The sequence below is a fragment of the Rhinolophus ferrumequinum genome, chromosome 2 (assembly GCF_004115265.2).
Source record: "Rhinolophus ferrumequinum isolate MPI-CBG mRhiFer1 chromosome 2, mRhiFer1_v1.p, whole genome shotgun sequence".
Lineage (NCBI taxonomy): Eukaryota > Metazoa > Chordata > Mammalia > Chiroptera > Rhinolophidae > Rhinolophus > Rhinolophus ferrumequinum.
The window spans coordinates 50,988,322-51,005,373 of record NC_046285.1 but is presented as its reverse complement, the minus strand read 5'-3'; the positions used below and the strand labels follow the sequence as shown (position 1 = coordinate 51,005,373).

Genomic DNA, 17,052 nt, shown 5'->3' with positions numbered 1-17,052 from the left:
ATTTCAAAGTCAGGACTGGCCTGTATGCCGAGACCTCCTAGACCTTGTTAAGACAGGAGATAATGAACTGTTCATATTCACAGACTGTTCATGGCTACAGGGTCATATGGGCCTGAGCATGGGTGATGCTTATTTCTGCAAAAATGTGAACAAGGTAAGAAATTATGTCCAGAACAAGAATGTTACAGCCAAGTGATGAATTATTTATTTACAAACAAATAAGATAATTATGTTGGCGTTTCAGGGTGACATGGTTGGGTGTACGAGGGGCTTTACGGGAACCCTGTACTCTGCGCTTCTGAGAACCGAGCAGAAAACCCCCTTCCACGAGCACAATGTCATCAGCACTGACGGCATCTACTATGAGGAAAACTGGGAGAGATCCTGAAGGCGAATTCGGAACCTCAGTGGCCCCAAGCCCAATTTGCCTTGTTATTACCTTCTGCTGAAACTGCACCTTCTACCTCATCTGTATGCAATGTATTAGCTGTGTAAAACCTGTACAAAAGTAATACTTGTTTTCATCAAGACTCAAAACCAGCCCTCTGTGGGATTACCTCAAAGCAAATTAGAACTGGGAGCCACAGCTGCAGTGTAGAAAATAAAAGAATCGAGCAATTGCCTTGAGTTCAAACATGGAAAAAGTTGAATTACTTTTCAAATGCCTTTTAGTAATCTACAGAGGTAACACTCTAAGAGCATTACCTGATCTGGCTATTTATCATCAGTACTCAATGAAATACAAAAATTGAAAAAAAGTGTCTAGAAACTTTTAGAGCAATTTGACAGAATAATTTGCTGTTCACACTAACAACAACTGGGGCTTGTATTTTTGTATGTCTGGTTTTTCTTCCATTTCCACTTTATGGTATTTTAGAAAAGTTATTAGTCCATTACCGTACTGACAAGCACTAATCTAAAGCACTCAATTCTGAACATACAATTCTTTCCTAAAGGATCTGAATATACATTTCTCCCAAGACATGCAAATGACCAATAAACACATAAAAAGATTCTCAACATCAATTGCCATCAAGGAAATTCAAAGTGAAATTACAATGAGATACCATTTCACACCCACTAGGATAGCTATAATCAGAAAGACAGAAAATAAGTGTTAGTGAGGATGTGGAAAACCGGAACCCTCATCCACTGTTAGTGGCATTGCAAAATGGTGCAGTAGCTTTGGAAAACAGTCTGGTAGCTCCTCCTCAAAAGGTTAAACATGGAGTTATCATATGACAAAGCACTTCCACTCCTATGTATATACCCAAAAGAAATGAAAAGAAATTCACACAAAAACTTAAACACAAATGTTCACAGAGCACATTCACAACAGTCAAAAAAGTGAAAGCAACGCAAATTTCCACTCCAGACAAAATCTGGTACATACACACAATGGAATACTATTTGGCCATAAAAAGGAATAAAGTTCTCATGCATGCTACAATATGGATGAACCTTGAAAACACTGTGCTAAGTGAAAGAAACCAGTCACAAAAGACTGCGTATTATATGAATCCACTTACAGAATCCAATTAGACAAATTTAGAGAGACAGAAAATAGACTGATTAGTGACTGCTTAGGGCAAGGGGGCGCAGTTTGGGATAAAATGAGTGACACTACTGGGTGCAAAATTTCTCCTTGGGGTAATGCAAATATTCCGGAATTAGTGGTGATGGTTGCACAATCTCATGAATATAGTTAAAAAATAAAACCAAAAACTTAAAAAATCTTTTTAAGGGTGAATTTTATCATAGATGAACCCTATTCTAATTTTTAAATTTAAGGGACAGAAAAAAACCATGGTACAGCAGATGTAGATGCAGACAGCAAGAAGGACTGATGGAAAGAGGCAGAGGCAAGGATGGAGGGTTTGCCTCTGGTGAAGAAGAATATGCTGCAGTCTCCTAGAGTAATTCAAAGAGGAGAGTTCTAAACAATGATTTATGAAGAATGGAAGCACCGTTGGAACAACCACAGAGCCTTTCAATGGAATTACTCTGAAGTGACACAACTATTTATAGTTTTTGCTATGTTCAGAAAAAGAATCACCTGTGTGACTTCACAGCCACGTCGCCTACATTCTATGCTGCTGTTCTTTGTATCTGAAAAAGGTTGAGTCATCATCACTTAAAAAATAAAACAAATCCCTACTGTCTGGATTATTCATTCTGCTAGTAAAATTTCTATTTGGTTAACAGACAGAAAAAGATGGGAGTAAAAATGCTTACTTTTTCCATTTTAAAGAAATTAATGTTCTTGGTGGAAAACAATTTCAAAAAGTCATGTTTCCGGTTTTCTCACCTCTATTTTAATACCTCAATTCCCAAAACCATCCACGCCTCTCAAAATAGCTTCCTCAAAACTTCTAAATCTGTGAATCATTATTTATTATCTCCAAATCCACACTTAGTCCCTTCCAGTCTATTCTTCACATTGCAGAGAGCAGCCTTAAAATATATTAAACTTAATCACGTTAGTCCCCTACTTAAACCCTTTAAGTAGGATACATAAGTCTTAAGATAAAGCCCAAAAGTACAGGCATGTTCAGGCCCCTAACTTTTCAGACTCATCTCTTCGTAGTTTTCCCCTCTACAAGCGTTCACTTTTATCCATTCTTTCATTTTCCGTAATAGCATCCCTGGCCTTCATGCATGACCTTCCTGGCAGGTTTTCAGTTCAGTGACCAATGATCCCATTTGCCTGGGACTGAAGGAGTTCTCCTGGGAAACAGAGATTAAGTTGGTCACTCTACTTTCTGTTCTCTACCTCCGCCTGTCAAACACCTACTACAAGTATTGGTCTAAATGTCACTTTCTCAGGAAACCTTCTGTGACACCTCCTCACTTCCACCCCATGCACAGTAGTTTACTGCCTTCTGTCTTAACACTCATCACACCGAATTTGCTTTTTAAATGTCTTCCCTAACTACGTTATAAACTCCACAAGCACAGATCCAGTGAGTACTTTGTTGACCACTACGTATATAACTAACACCAAGAATTATGTCTAGTTTGTATCTAGGAAATGAGTAATTATTTGTTGAAGAATAAATCAACCAATAAAAAAGGTTTATCTGTGATGGTATCTGAGTCAAGTAAAGTTTTTTTTTCTCTTTAGGTTAGGGGAGACCCAGGAAAATTTGAACATACAGTCTCTATTCTGTGTTCTTTAAGGTCTCTATTCTAGAAAGCTAAGACAATTAAATGCTCCATTTATCCTCCATATATTCAGGATAAGACTGGAAAGACATTCAATAGTCTTAAATTCTCACCAGTTAATCCCTATTACAAGCATTCCTCCATTTACAACAGATAATATTCCTACCCAGAAGATAGAATTCTAGGCAACAGGAACAATAATCTGTGATCTAGCCCATGAGACAGCAAGGCGACAGGAGGGCATATGGTAGCGAGTAGTGGGAAATAAGCCTGTTGATTGGGACCAGAAAGACGCAGATGCTGGGAATATGGAGAATCTGGAAGTTTGAGAGGTTTGGATTTAAGGTGCTTTTTTTTTTTTTTTAATTCTCATAATAAAAGCAGTAATGATCATTACAAACAAAAACTAAAACCTCAAGCCAAAATGAAACCTAAACTAGAAAAAAAAATCTGTAATTCCACTTCCCAGAGAAACCTGTTTTTTGTATTTTCACACTAAAAGCAGGGAAATGAAATGGTTGAAGGAAAAAAAAAAAAAACACCTCTCAGTAAGTTTCTCCTAATTCAAGTATTTATTTAGTGTCTACCATGTGTCAGATGCTGGAGATCAAGGCTACCAAGGTTGGGTCTCTACACAAGTGGGAAAAGAGTAACATGACTACTCTGCAAGGAGATGATGAGCTAACAGGGACGTGTGGAACACAATGGAAAAGCGGACCCAGAGCTCCTATTTACACCATGTTTCCCCGAAAACAAGACCTCGCCAGACAGTCAGCTCTAATGCGTCTTTTGGAGCAAAACTTAATATAAGACCTGGTCTTGATTGGGTCTTATATTAAGTTTTGCTCCAAAAGACGCATTAGAGCTGACTGTCTGGCTAGGTCTTATTTTTGGGGAAACACGGTATGAGAGTAATTAGGCAAAGAAATCAGAATTGGCTTTTAAAGTATGAGAAGGAATTTGCTAGGCAAAGAAAAAGAGGAAGGTCTCTGTGTACAGAAGCAGCAATGTGTGCAAAGAAACTTTGTAATCTAAATGTGACCCTTTTTTCTTCTTCCCTGTGTGCATCCACCACTACACTAAAAAAGTAAAACAATGACCAAGCGTGAGACTCAGAAACTGCTTCAAAACTGCCTGTAAGGTAGGGAATTGGGAAGCAAGGAACAAGAAAAAGAAAGATCAAGGATTACTTAAAAAAAAAAAAAAATAGCAAGAAGAAAAGAATTCAACAGTATGAAGTCTAGCTTTCTCCAAGTTTGGTCACAAACGTCAAATGGCAATTCAAAATGAAAAAGTGAGAGGCGGGGTAATAAATATATTAAAAGTGTTCGACTTCACTAGACATCAAAGAGATGCAAATTGGAACAAGATACCATTTTCCTACTATCAAAGTGATAATCTGTCAATCTAAGACCTTTCACTGAAAGATGAAGGTCAACAGCAGACTGATTATTTGATTACTTAAGTGGTTATCTCAGTTTAACAAAAATCAGAACCAACTTATGGTAAAAAAATGCTTATCAAATCAGACTACCCATGTAGTCTGTCCCAAATTCCCATGAAGAAAATGTCAGATCTTCGAAGGATTTCCACTAGCTATAAGGTAACTTAAGCTTAAGTGAGAAAAGACTCATGACCCAGCCATGCTCTACTTCATAAAAGGGAGTTCAACCATCTGCCTGAAAGAAGATACAAAGATACCTTGTCCCTCTCTGCTAGCCAACCTTTTATTAAGCCCCAAGAGTCTGCCTCAAAGAAACTAGTCACCCTTGCTAAGCCATTTCTTCCCTATGCAGAGGTGGGTTTTGTGGCAGCCAGAGTTCCTTATCTTCCTAGATCTTTCCACATACATTTAGAAGACCACCATGCAAGTTCCAGAAAAGCAAGCGTCTGTCTACATGCCTGTGTGTATATAAGTTTCAGGTGGAGCTGTACAGGAGCAGAAAAACATGGACTGGCACACGGCTTCCTGGGAGGTATAGTCATACAGGCAAAGAGTTGTCTGTGGGTACAAGGTTAGAATCAGGAAGTTCCTGTTAAACAGCACATGCTAGAAAGCAGGCTAGCATAAGATCCCACCATCCTAGCCCAGAACCATTATCTCAGATGAATGTCTATTAATCACTGGAACATAGGCTAAGAGCGTTGTACTTATCTTTTCAGCAATACACCGAAGTAGAGGTTTCACTCAGAATCCCAGTTAACCATAGAGGCAAGGGCAACTCACAAAAGTTTCTGAAAAATGCACATCAGGTAATATATAACAGCTATAATTCAAGGATGAATAAGCAGAAAAAAACCAGCACTGACCCCAACAAAAAATACTGCAGCACAAGGAAGAGTGAAAATTACCCTTCACACAGAAGCAAAGCCTGATTTAGGTGCATTACTTCAGGACACAGAACTAACTTCCAAACACTGTTTGGCAAACTCTATGAAATGGCATATACGGAGAGAAAAGACCAAGATGAAATAAGAGTCATTTAAAAAGAAAAAGGGGTGGGTAAGTTTTTAAAGGATGCAAAGAAACTGAAATTTCAATAGCAGAAATAAAGCCTAATTGGAGGTAAGAAGGGAAAATCAAATGAGCAATATGAACATACATTTGAGAAACTCAAACATAGGACAGAAATGATAAGCCTATTAGAAGTGTTTTCAAGGAAGAAAACAAAACTACAGTAAAATAACCACAAATATTTCTGGAAATGAAAAAAAAAAAAACCAAGTCTAGATTTTAAGGAGCTAATGCATTAGGCAACATCAACGCATCAATGTACATGCACAAGACATGGTCTGTCAAAATATTTCAATATAAAGAAAAAACAAACTCCTTACCACCATCAGGCACAGGAAACTCTAAAACAAATTGATTAATGGAAGACGACACAGAATGATATCTACAGAATTTGAAGGACATTAGTGATCTAATAATTATTAAATATATCTTCCAGTTACTCCTACTGAAAACGTAAATTGAAAATATATGGTGGCTGACATACAAGATGAATTAATTTAAAAGTTAAGATTGAGAAAAATGGGTTCTCCAGTGTTCAGTTGTCGAGGTTGGTGGGCAGTAACTCAATCAAGATGCTGCGGAATCTGCTGGCTCTTCCCCAGATTGCTCAGAGGACCAAAAGTACTGCTGCATGCAGGCAGTTTGAAAATCAACTTCCAGAGAAGCAAAAGCTTTTTCAGAAGGATGATGGAATTCCAGTGCATCTAAAGGGTGGGGTAGCTGGCTGATGTCCCCCTGTATAGAGCTACCACGATTCTTACAGTTGGTGGAACAGCACATGCCATACATCAGCTGGCAATGGCTTTACATCCCAAGGAGCAGGACCTACTTCAGTTTACCCTCCCAGCAATCAGCTGGTTCTATTTCATTCAGTTCTCTATGGACCAGTAAGCTGATCAATAACTGAGTTCTTCTTTGGGGATCATTATTTATTGACTTGTACTAACTGCCACCACCAATAAAGCATTCTTTACCACAAAAAAAAAAAAGATGGAGAAAAATGGCAATGAGCATGAAATCCATCTCAATCAAGTTTAAATAATTCGTGTTAACACTGAATATAGTTCCAAAGATAAGTCTTGAAAGAAGATAAAGTTAAAAACATGACACGTACAAAAAAATATTAATAACACTTTGAGGTCTCAAACAGTTAAAAACATGAAATGTACAAAAATAAATAAATAAGTACTCCCAATATTCTGAGGTCCCAAGCTCACTATGAGAGGAGGAAGGGGACAAAGTAAGGGTGAGTTTAAGAGAAAAAACTAGTTCTAAGATATAGGGGAAGTCAAAGTATAATGTTCTTTTTCAGGCAGACGAATCAGAAAATTTTACTTTTAAAATTTAGATTTACACTTGAATTCATTTAAACTATACATCAATGGACTTTGAAAACAGGATGTGTACATTCCAAATACAGTGGTACCTCGGTTTTCCCATAGAAAGTAATGCAAAACGGATCAATCCGTTCCAGACCTTTAAAATCAACCCCTAAAACTGCAAATTTAGCATCTATTTTACTATCTAATGATACCACAGATCCATAAAATTTACAGTGTTCGTAAACCAAAATGTTTGTCAACTGAGACGTTCGAAAACCGAGGTACTACTCTGAGATAAAAGCAAACCAAATACAATTTACAAAATAGAAAACATCGACAGATAACCGGCTAAAGAAAATGTGGTATGTACGTACAATGGAGTTTTATTCAATCTTGAAAAGGAATTAAGTAGTAATACATGCTATATATAACATGGGAGAACCCTGAAAACATGCTGCATGAAATAAGTCAAACACAAAAGGCAAATACTGTATGATTCCACTTACATGGATCATCTAGAATAGGTAAAATCATAAGAGAAAGAAAACAGGTTACAAGATACTGGGATACGGAAGAATGGGGAGTTAGTGCTTAATGAGTATAGAGGTTCACTTGGGGAAAATGAGAAAGTCCTGGAGATGGGTGATGGTGATGGCTGTACAACACGTAAATATACGACATGTAAAGGGAAAATGTTATGGAGACAGTAAAAGCATCAGAGGTTGCCAGGAGTTTGAGTGAGGGGGGGAGAGATGAATAGGTGGAGCACAGGGGATTTTTAAGGTTGGAAAACTATTCGGTATACTATAATGGTAGACACATGTCATTATACATTTGTCCACACCCATAGAATATAAAACACCAAGAGTGAACCCTAATGTAAACTACGGACTTTGGATAATGTGTCAATGTTGGTTCATTAATTATAACAAATGTGTCACACTGCAGGATGTTGATGATAGGAGAAGCTGGGGACAGGGAAGGGGAAGCTCAGGGTATACAGGAACTCTTACCTTCTGCTCAACTTTGCTGTGAACCTAAAATTGCTGTATAAAATAAAGTCTATTAATTAAAAAAAAATTTTTAATCACTAGAAATAAAAGAAACTGATACTTTTTTATTCAATCAAGACATATTGTATATCTAAGTTGTTCTAAGCTCTGAATAGAATAACAACAATGAAATAAAGAAACAAGTAAATGAAAAAAATAACTTCAGATAGAAGTTCCTCTCTGTAAAGAAAAACCTACAGAAGGGCAAGAAGTTAGATACTGAGCAGGGGTAGGTGGATACTATTTCAGATGGCTGAGCGGAGGAGGCCTCTTCAAAACAGTCACATATGAAGGGAAGATAGTATTCAGAGAGAAGAAAAAAAAAATGTATATTCCCGATGTGAGAACAAGCTTCTCAGAAACAATGCTACCACTCAGTCTTTGACAAATTAAGATTAAAAAATTAATAAGGACTAAGTTGTATACTATTAATAAGGAATAATAAATCAAACAAGATAATCTGAATATAGTTTAACAGATATATAACACTACCCTGCAAACAGATAATATTTTTTTAAGTTTCCAAAGAATATTTACCAAATTGGATTATGATTTAAGCCACAAAGAAACCCTCAATAAAGTTAAAGATATTTTAAAAGACCACAGTCACTGACGACAAGGAAAGAAAACAGAGTGAACAGAATTGTCCTAAATACCTCCTGAGTGAACAAGGAAATCAACCTAAAACTACCAACTATTTGTAAAGTAATGAATATAAAAATATCATTCACATAGAGTGCAGCCAAAGCTGTACTCAGAGGTAAATTAAGAGCACTAAATGTTGTAATTATTTTATAAAAAAGAAACTAAGAATTTATTGAGTTAGAAAAAGTATAACAAAATAATGAAGAAAAGGAAGGGCAAAATAAAGAGAACAGGAGAAATCAAGAGAATCAGAAAACCAATAGAATAAATCTCAAAGCTGGTTATTTAAAAAAAAAAACAAAAACACCACTAAGTAGATAAATATTTGGCAAATTAAGAAAAATGACAAAAACACTAATAAAAGATAGACATGAATACTAGGTTTTAATTATAAGATTAAATATGTCTATATAATAAATTTGAAAATTTTAATATATAATCTGCATAAATACAAGTTATCAAAACTGACTCATGAATAAGTAAAGATTCCTCAATAGACTACAGAGGTTACCAGATGGCCTGTATACTCTTATTAAACTAAATTTCTATGAGATTCTCTATCCTTTCAATACTTCTGTACACTTGACTAACATGAGTGGGGTTTTGGTTCCTCATATATATATGCCTTAGGGTACCTTTGGTCATTAGAGAATTTATTATTATATACACTTATCAGTAGTTAAAAGACCAAAAAACCCCTTATCATCTGCTTAATACGTGTTACAAAAATATCTGATAAAATTCAGAAGCCATTCCCATTTTTTGTAAAGTAGGAACAGAATAAAATTATAAAGAATCTCTGTTAAAACCAACAACTGCCATCATCCTTAACTGCAAAAATACCAGAGACATTCCTAGACAACTATCACCTTTCTCATTTAACCATGTCTTGGAGATTCTGCCCAATGTGATAAAGAACTAAAACAGAAATAAATGTTTTGACTATTGGAAAGTAAGCAAAAGTTACTATTATTTTCAGAGATGATGAATCTGGAAAACATAAGTAAATAAAATTCTATTGAAGTCCAGGAAGATAATAAAAATAACAGTGAACATGAAAATCTACTAGTTGCTCCTTCTGTGTACTTATCAGAAATAAATCAAATTAACAAAAACAAAATTAGTTACAAGAAATGCAAATTAAATTATTTTTTATTTGCCTAGCAATAAGCAAATTTTATTAACTTCATTAAGAATGACTGTTTTAATGAAGATAGCAATAAAATAAGATTCACACTGCTAGTTATGGTAACACATCCAACCTTTCGGAAGGATAATTTAAGACTTTTAAATGCTACACCTTTTCATTCAGTAATTCCACTTCTAAGAAATATTCTAAAATAATAATCAGGAATGAATAGAAAGACATTCACCATAGCATTATTTATATAAAATATTATAAATAAGTTACACTTTCAGCAATAGGAAAACAGTGAAACTAAGGCACAGCTCTAGAATGGCATGTTAAAATAAATATTAAATAATCATTTTTTTAAAAAATTTAAGGCAAAGGAAAACTTTCAATATTTAAGGTTAAGTTAAAAAAGCAAGATAGCAAATTATATAGAATATGATTCCAATTTTATAAAAGTAAACTATGTACACACAAATATACACAAAGAAAAAATACTAGCAGGAAACATACCAAAATATCAACAATGGCTACCTATAGGTAATAGAATAAAACATACTTTTTTATTAAAAAAAAAAACTTTATTCTTTTCAAATATTTAATCAGGAAGATGAAAAAACATTTAGAAAAATTTTACAACAGAGATATTTTATCAAACATCTGGCTATATTTCTATTGTTATAGCTGCCAATGTAACTTTTTATTCTCTAATAATTTGCTCTTTAAAGCACCTGAAATTTTGTCTAAATATTTTATTCCTTCTCTTGTTGCTCATGTGTTTATTATATAACAATTCTGCTTCATTCACAAGACTAAATTACTAAGTAATCTTAAAATTAAAAATAGAAATTAATTTTTTAAAGATTAAATCTTGAAATATACCTTGTTCGTATGAAATACAAAATAAAACCTTCTATCTTTCCAGAACCTATTAAACATTTACATGAAAAAAGTGTTACCAATGTAATAGCTTGATCAGAAAGACAAGGAAAAAGAGTACTGTGGGTTAAAAGTGCCCTGTATACATGTGGATCATTTTTAATTAACACTACCGAGGTCTTCTTGCATCTCCTCCCACTCTGATTGGTTTCAACTGGCAAAAATTGAGAAATAACTCATTTCCAGACTAATGTGTTTTCAGCACATTGCAAATAAAGGCTATGAAGTAACATGTTAAGAAAATATACTGGGGGTGCCAAAAAATTGTATACACATTTTAAGCGATGTTATCTTAAAATGTGTATACATTATTTATTTTTTTTTTGCAGTTTTTTGGCACCCTCAGTACAAAAACAGTAAGAATATCTAAATCACAGTGGAACTCAGGAAAGACTCCCAAAGAAAGCTACTTTCAAAGACTGAGATTTAAAGGATGAGGATGAATTAAGTAGATAATGAGATGGGGTCAAAGAAAGGGCATTTCAGATGTGATGCTTACAATAACACCATTACAATATTATTCTCTGAATCCCTATAACGTGACTAATTTTCACACCAACCTCAAACTCCTAAAAACATTTTTATACCCATATTTTATTTCAGTAGTCAAACTATTATATATTTTTTAAACTTTCTTACTCGCCCTCACTACGAACAAAAAAAAAGTCCAGAAGGATTAAGATTAAAACACAACAATTGTTAAAAATACAAGATATGGTGGATGGGTTAGAAAGATGAAGGGATTAGGAAATACAAATTGGTAGTTACAAAACAGTCACAGGGATGTGAAATACAGTGTGGGGAATATAGTTAATAAGGTTGTAAAGACTACGTGGGGTGTTAGATGGGTACTAGACTTATTGGGGGGATCACTTCATAGATTATATAAATGCCTAACCACTGTGCCGTACACCTGAAACTAATATAAAATAATATTGAATGTCAACTATAATTTACATATATATATATGTATGTCACAGGATGTAAAGTACAGCATAAGGAATGGTATTGTAACAGCTAGGTATGCTGTCAGATGGGTAGATTTGTTGGGGTTATCAATTTTTGAGGTTATGTTTAATCATTATAGTGTTCTGTACACCTGAAACTAATATTAAAAAGTACAAGACAATATAGAAAAATGCTTTTTGATAAAGGTGAAACGGGAAAAATCTTAAACAGAAGGTAAATGATTAATATCTATGTTGTATAAAAAGCTTATACAAGTCAATAAGGAAGTATAGATAAGAAAGCATAGATTGGTACAGTCTTTTAGGAAGGCAATTTGGCATCTACTGAAACTTAAGAATGTACACTTTAAGAATCCTTTTTATAGAAATAGTCACATATATACACATGTGCAGAGATATAGAAGTTCATTGAGACTTCAGTTTAAGTTGCTCAAAATTGAAAATAACATAACTGCCCATGAAAGTGCAACCATATAATGGAATACCTCATTACTGTTGAGATGATATACAACTATATGTATTGATATGGAAAATAATATATAATGATCAATTTTTTATTAAAAAAATTAAGGTAAAAACTACACACACGGTACTTATTTCTAATTGCATAAATAAAAACAAAAGGGGTACTTCTAAGAAATGGGACTAGAAAGATTAATCCTTCCTTTTTACTCTAAATAATTGACTTGCTTGAACCTTTTATAATAAGCATGTTCCTCTTTTGCAATTTAATTTTAAAAACAGTATTCTAGTCTGTTATGATGGTTATCCTTGAGGGCTGAGACTAAAGTGATGTTTGTCCTGTTCCTTAATAGTTTTCACCACTTTCCAAATACTCTATGAGAAATATACATACTTTTTAAATCTGAGAAACCTGTATTCAAAAAATCTGTATTTTATTTGTGGCGAAACTATTTTTTTTCCTGAAGAACAATTTTTAACTTAACAGTTATGGCATCAGAAACTTGGTCTTGAGATTCCAACCTCTTTCAGAAAGTCTTAAATCTAAGTTTGGGAGGAGAACATTTGCTGTAGAAGTAATTAAATGTAAAACCTATTTTAGAATGGAATATTAACTAACATCTATTAAACACTTAAGCACTATATTTGCTGAGTACTTTACCTGCATTATCTCATTTGCCCTACATAACCCTATGAAATTTGTTATTATATTATTATTATTATTCCCATTTTACAGATGAAAAAAATCAAGTCTTGAAAAAGAATGTGTATCTTGCCCAGGATCAAGCAGAAGAGCCAGGATTCCAACCCAGGTCTCCGGCTCCTAACCGCCTTAACCACCTGGGGTACGTGGGACAAGCATTAACTTACCTCGGAGATACTAGTAAGCTAGAATGCAAATCCCGTGTGAGTGTTCAGATTGACTACTCTTAATCAGGTTAGTGATCCTAAAATGAAGATGCAGTGTCACTCAATTCTGATCACAGAAGAAAACAATCAGTATTTCTTCATGGCAATAGGAGCTATTTTTTCCTTCTCTTTCTGCTTCTGCCAAGGTACAAGAAGGATAGGAGAGACAACTGAGATCTGTGAGTAACGTAACACCTTCCCTCTGATTAATCTGAAATCAATTAGCCCTCCAACTAACTGAAAGGGCTTTGGAAAATAAATTGATCAGAAACTTGAAGACTTAAAGCCTTAAATAAGGCCCACTTTCAAGTTTTCATCAAAAGTACAAAATATAGAATTCCAAAAGGAACATTGTATTTTAATATTAGAATAATCAATATTGACAGATTAAGCATAGGAAGGATTTAACAGTACCTACTTATTTTATCCTTAGCTATTTGAACAAGATCTCTTTTAAAAAAAGTATAATTGCAAGTTTATCCTTGGCTACCTGAACAAGTTCTAAGTTTTCTCTTTTAAAAAGTATAATTGAAAAGAAATATACACCACTGTTAACCACATCTTGGAAACGGGCCTATCGTAAGCATCAGAGAAACATAGGAACCCCTATTCATTTGTTTAGTAGATATACTCCAACTACAAACTTACTGTCGCTTTATGAATTTGAATTCACAAGGTTAGTATTCAATGTCACAAAGTCCAGAACAACTCTTTCTTTGAATAACTGGTAAGCAGGAATCAAGGCCCTAAGTGAAGCACAATACCCAGGAGCTCTTCCTTAGTAAAAGTATCGGCTTATGGAAAGAACTGGCAGAGAAGCTCTCATCACAGACCAAGTTTCACTCTAACATTACTATATCTTAACACCTTAGGCTAAGCAGACCTCCCATGAAGTTAAGGACAACTGACACTACCAAATGTTGACAGTATTGAAGCTCAGTACTAAGCAATTTTGGTAACAATGTACTATTTAGTGGAAACAAAAAATTCACTGAATTTAGGTTAACCTCTTTCACCAAAACCTGAAAGTGGGTTTAAGACCTCCATATATTACAGGTCAAAAACATTTTGAGGTTCACTTTTCACACCGTAAATCAGTGTTCTTGGCTAATTAATAGGTAGAAAGGTTTAAAAGCCGATGATGAAAGAACTGCCTTAAATCAATACCCTTAACAGAATATACACAAAGCTTTTCATTTATATGTATTTTTTCATATATATAAAATATATAGAAGTGACTACGAGTGTGTTTTACGAATGCCACAGAACTTCTGGCAAAGCTGACAAGTTCTAACCTGCTTTAAAAATTACTATTCACTGCCTTCATCTCAATCTTACTTCATTTAATGTTATTCTTTTGGATAACCCTACAAAAACAAAACCCCCAGAGCAAATTCTTGTATATTTCAATATCCTGCCTACTTATAAGAGCGGAAGAGTCAAACAGAGCAGGGGGAAAAACGTGACGTGCACAACCTTGATCCAAAACACAGCTTCTCGGAGTCTAATTTTAGGCCTAAGCATTTTAATTGTCTTTTTACACAGGTTAAAAAAGAAAACTATAGATCACTTGTGAAGTGGAACTGTGATAATTGTGTCAATGGGAGTTGACAATATTTATCAAGGAGGAAACAAATCACGCTCACACTGCCCAGAGTAACCCCATTAAAATTAAGATACAAGAATGGGCACAACCCCACACCAACTGACAATGGCAATTACTTTTCACACTTCAGTTACTGAATGACTTTATCTTTAAAGAATTGGCCAAAAGTTGAGCCCACGGAGGAATTTGTGGGAGCGTTTTGTATGTGTGTGCAGTTTTAAAGAAAGCCAAACATGGTTAAAAGTCAATTTTCACCTAAATTACCTAAAGAAGCAAATATTCACCTCCTGGCTGAAGATCAAATAAGAATCACGAGAAGATCCGAAAGTTCTGAAGTGGAGGCCCTCAAACCCCAGGAAAACTGTACGTTTTTACTAATGTGAAATATGGAAATTACAGATTATACTTTAGAAAGAGTAAAGAGCCTTAGACAATATGCTTGAGCAGTGAAACGGGATGAACAGAGGGGTAGAAAGGAGGAGCTGGGACTCAGTGAGAGAGGAAAAAATCGGGAAATAAAACTCAAGACGTCTGGTTGAAAATTAAAGTAAACGGAGAAAAAGGAGGAGGTTGAAACGCAACGGAAGGCAGACAGAGACAGGGCAGAATCCGTGGCGACACGGTTTAGGGCAGGGCTGGGTTCAGGAAGAGTGAGACCTCACCTGCCCAGCCAGCTTCCCATTTCGGGCTTAAAACGGAGAAAACAGCCCTAGGGAGCAGACAATGAGCCACCGCCCCAGAAGTCGCGGCTGCAGGCACGCAGGTGGCGGCTGCCCCGGCCCTGCGCGGGGCAGGTCGGCTGCTCCGGGCCGCTCGAGCCTGCCAGGCCGCGGAGAAGGAAGAAGGAAGGAGAGAGATGGCCCGCGTCCCGGCCTGTCTGCACACTTACCCCAGGCGAGGAAAGGTCCCCGCCCCAGCGAGGCGCCTCCGTCCGAGCTCCCGGCGGGGTCCGGAGCCGCCCTGGGCAAGCGCGCGGCTCGCGGCGGGAAGGAGACGGAAGGGGAAGGGGGACGAGAAGAGGAGCCGCGCTGTAGCGCAGCCGCTGCTACCGCTAGGCCGAGCGGCAGCCGAGCCCCGCAGGCGCCGGGAGGGGAGGGCAAGGAGCCTTCGGCAATGGCGACGGCCCCGGCCGGAGGGGAAGCGGAACAACCGCCGCCGCTGCGCGTGGCCACAACCCTGGGGGAGGGCGACGGCGGGGAGCAAGGAGGAGCGAGGCCACGGTACCACCCCTCCCCACCCGAAGCCTGGAGCTCCACGGGGCGGAGACGGGCACCGCTCTCCAATGGGCGGGACTCGCGTGGGGCCTGCTGGGAGTTGTAGTTTGGAGATGTGTACTGCCTCCCTCTCCCTCTCCCTCGTCTTCTAGCCTCCCCCTCCTCTTTTGGTCTTTACATTAAGAGCACGCCAGTCCTTCACTTAATTCAGCATTGTCTCCAGGTCTGTGCTAACCAAAGATGCTGACAGATATTACTGTTACATGAATCTGCTCCAGGACATTTGTTTCTGGGAACTCATCCATTATCCATTTTGCTTTTTACCTACAGACTTACTATTATTTTGCTGCTAAATTGAGCTCCACCTCCTTACAAATTGAAGTGTCCATGTTTTATCCTTGGAGGCGTTATCAATGTATTCACTAATTCTATGAATATTTGAGTGTCTACTATGTACCAAATACTGTTAAGGCATCAGGGATACAAGGGTGAACATGACTCACTTTGCCTTTGTGGAGCTTACAAATATGAAAACACAATAATTAAAATAATGATGTCTGGTATAAGGAAAAAACTGGGGAGGTTTCTTTGGATGGGGTGACCACAGAAGCCAAGGAGGTGACATTTAAGCCAAGAACAGAGCGAACTAAGAGAAGCACCCGGAAAAAGATTACAACCAGAAGGAGGAAGAAAAGGGCTTGCTAAGGTCAGTTAAGAAGGCCTTGTAGCTGGAGCTTAGGGCAAGGAGGACAGTGTAGAATGAAAACATTAGAGCAAACAAGACTCAGGTCAGGAAGGATCTTGAAGGCCATGGTAAGGAGTTTTAAGCAGGGAAATAATGTTATCTGGTTTACACTTTAAGATCACTAGATTGCTATGTGGAGAATGGAATATAGAGATGCAAGAATAGAAGGGAAATGAACTAGGGAGGCAGTAATCATGACTAATACTAGGAAGATACCAGTGGAAATGTATAAAAGTAGCCAGATTGTGCTTATCTAAGATGTAGAGCAAAAAACTTAAATTATATGGAGAATACAAGAGAAAGGAATTAAGAAGAAATATGGCACACTATTACATAACCTGAAAAACAGTCCCTTATTAAACACACAGAAATTCTGGA

General features: G+C 36.5%; 1 protein-coding gene and 1 pseudogene across 2 annotated transcripts in view; one reads left to right on the top strand and one right to left on the bottom strand.

Moving 5' to 3' along the window:
* Positions 1–15,856, bottom strand: part of PAK2 (p21 (RAC1) activated kinase 2) — a 72,306-nt gene extending 56,450 nt beyond the window's left edge. The window contains exons 1-2 of one of the 2 annotated variants that reach the window (XM_033129672.1): positions 15,605–15,856; positions 13,071–13,247 (exon numbers count right to left, since the gene is read on the bottom strand). The gene's annotated coding sequence lies outside the window, so the exon portion shown is untranslated. The remainder of the gene's footprint in view (positions 1–13,070; positions 13,248–15,604) is intronic. The other variant, XM_033129671.1, reaches the window with a different exon arrangement.
* Positions 6,253–6,571, top strand: LOC117032733 (cytochrome c oxidase subunit 7A2, mitochondrial-like; annotated as a pseudogene).
* Positions 15,857–17,052: the final 1,196 nt, after the last annotated feature.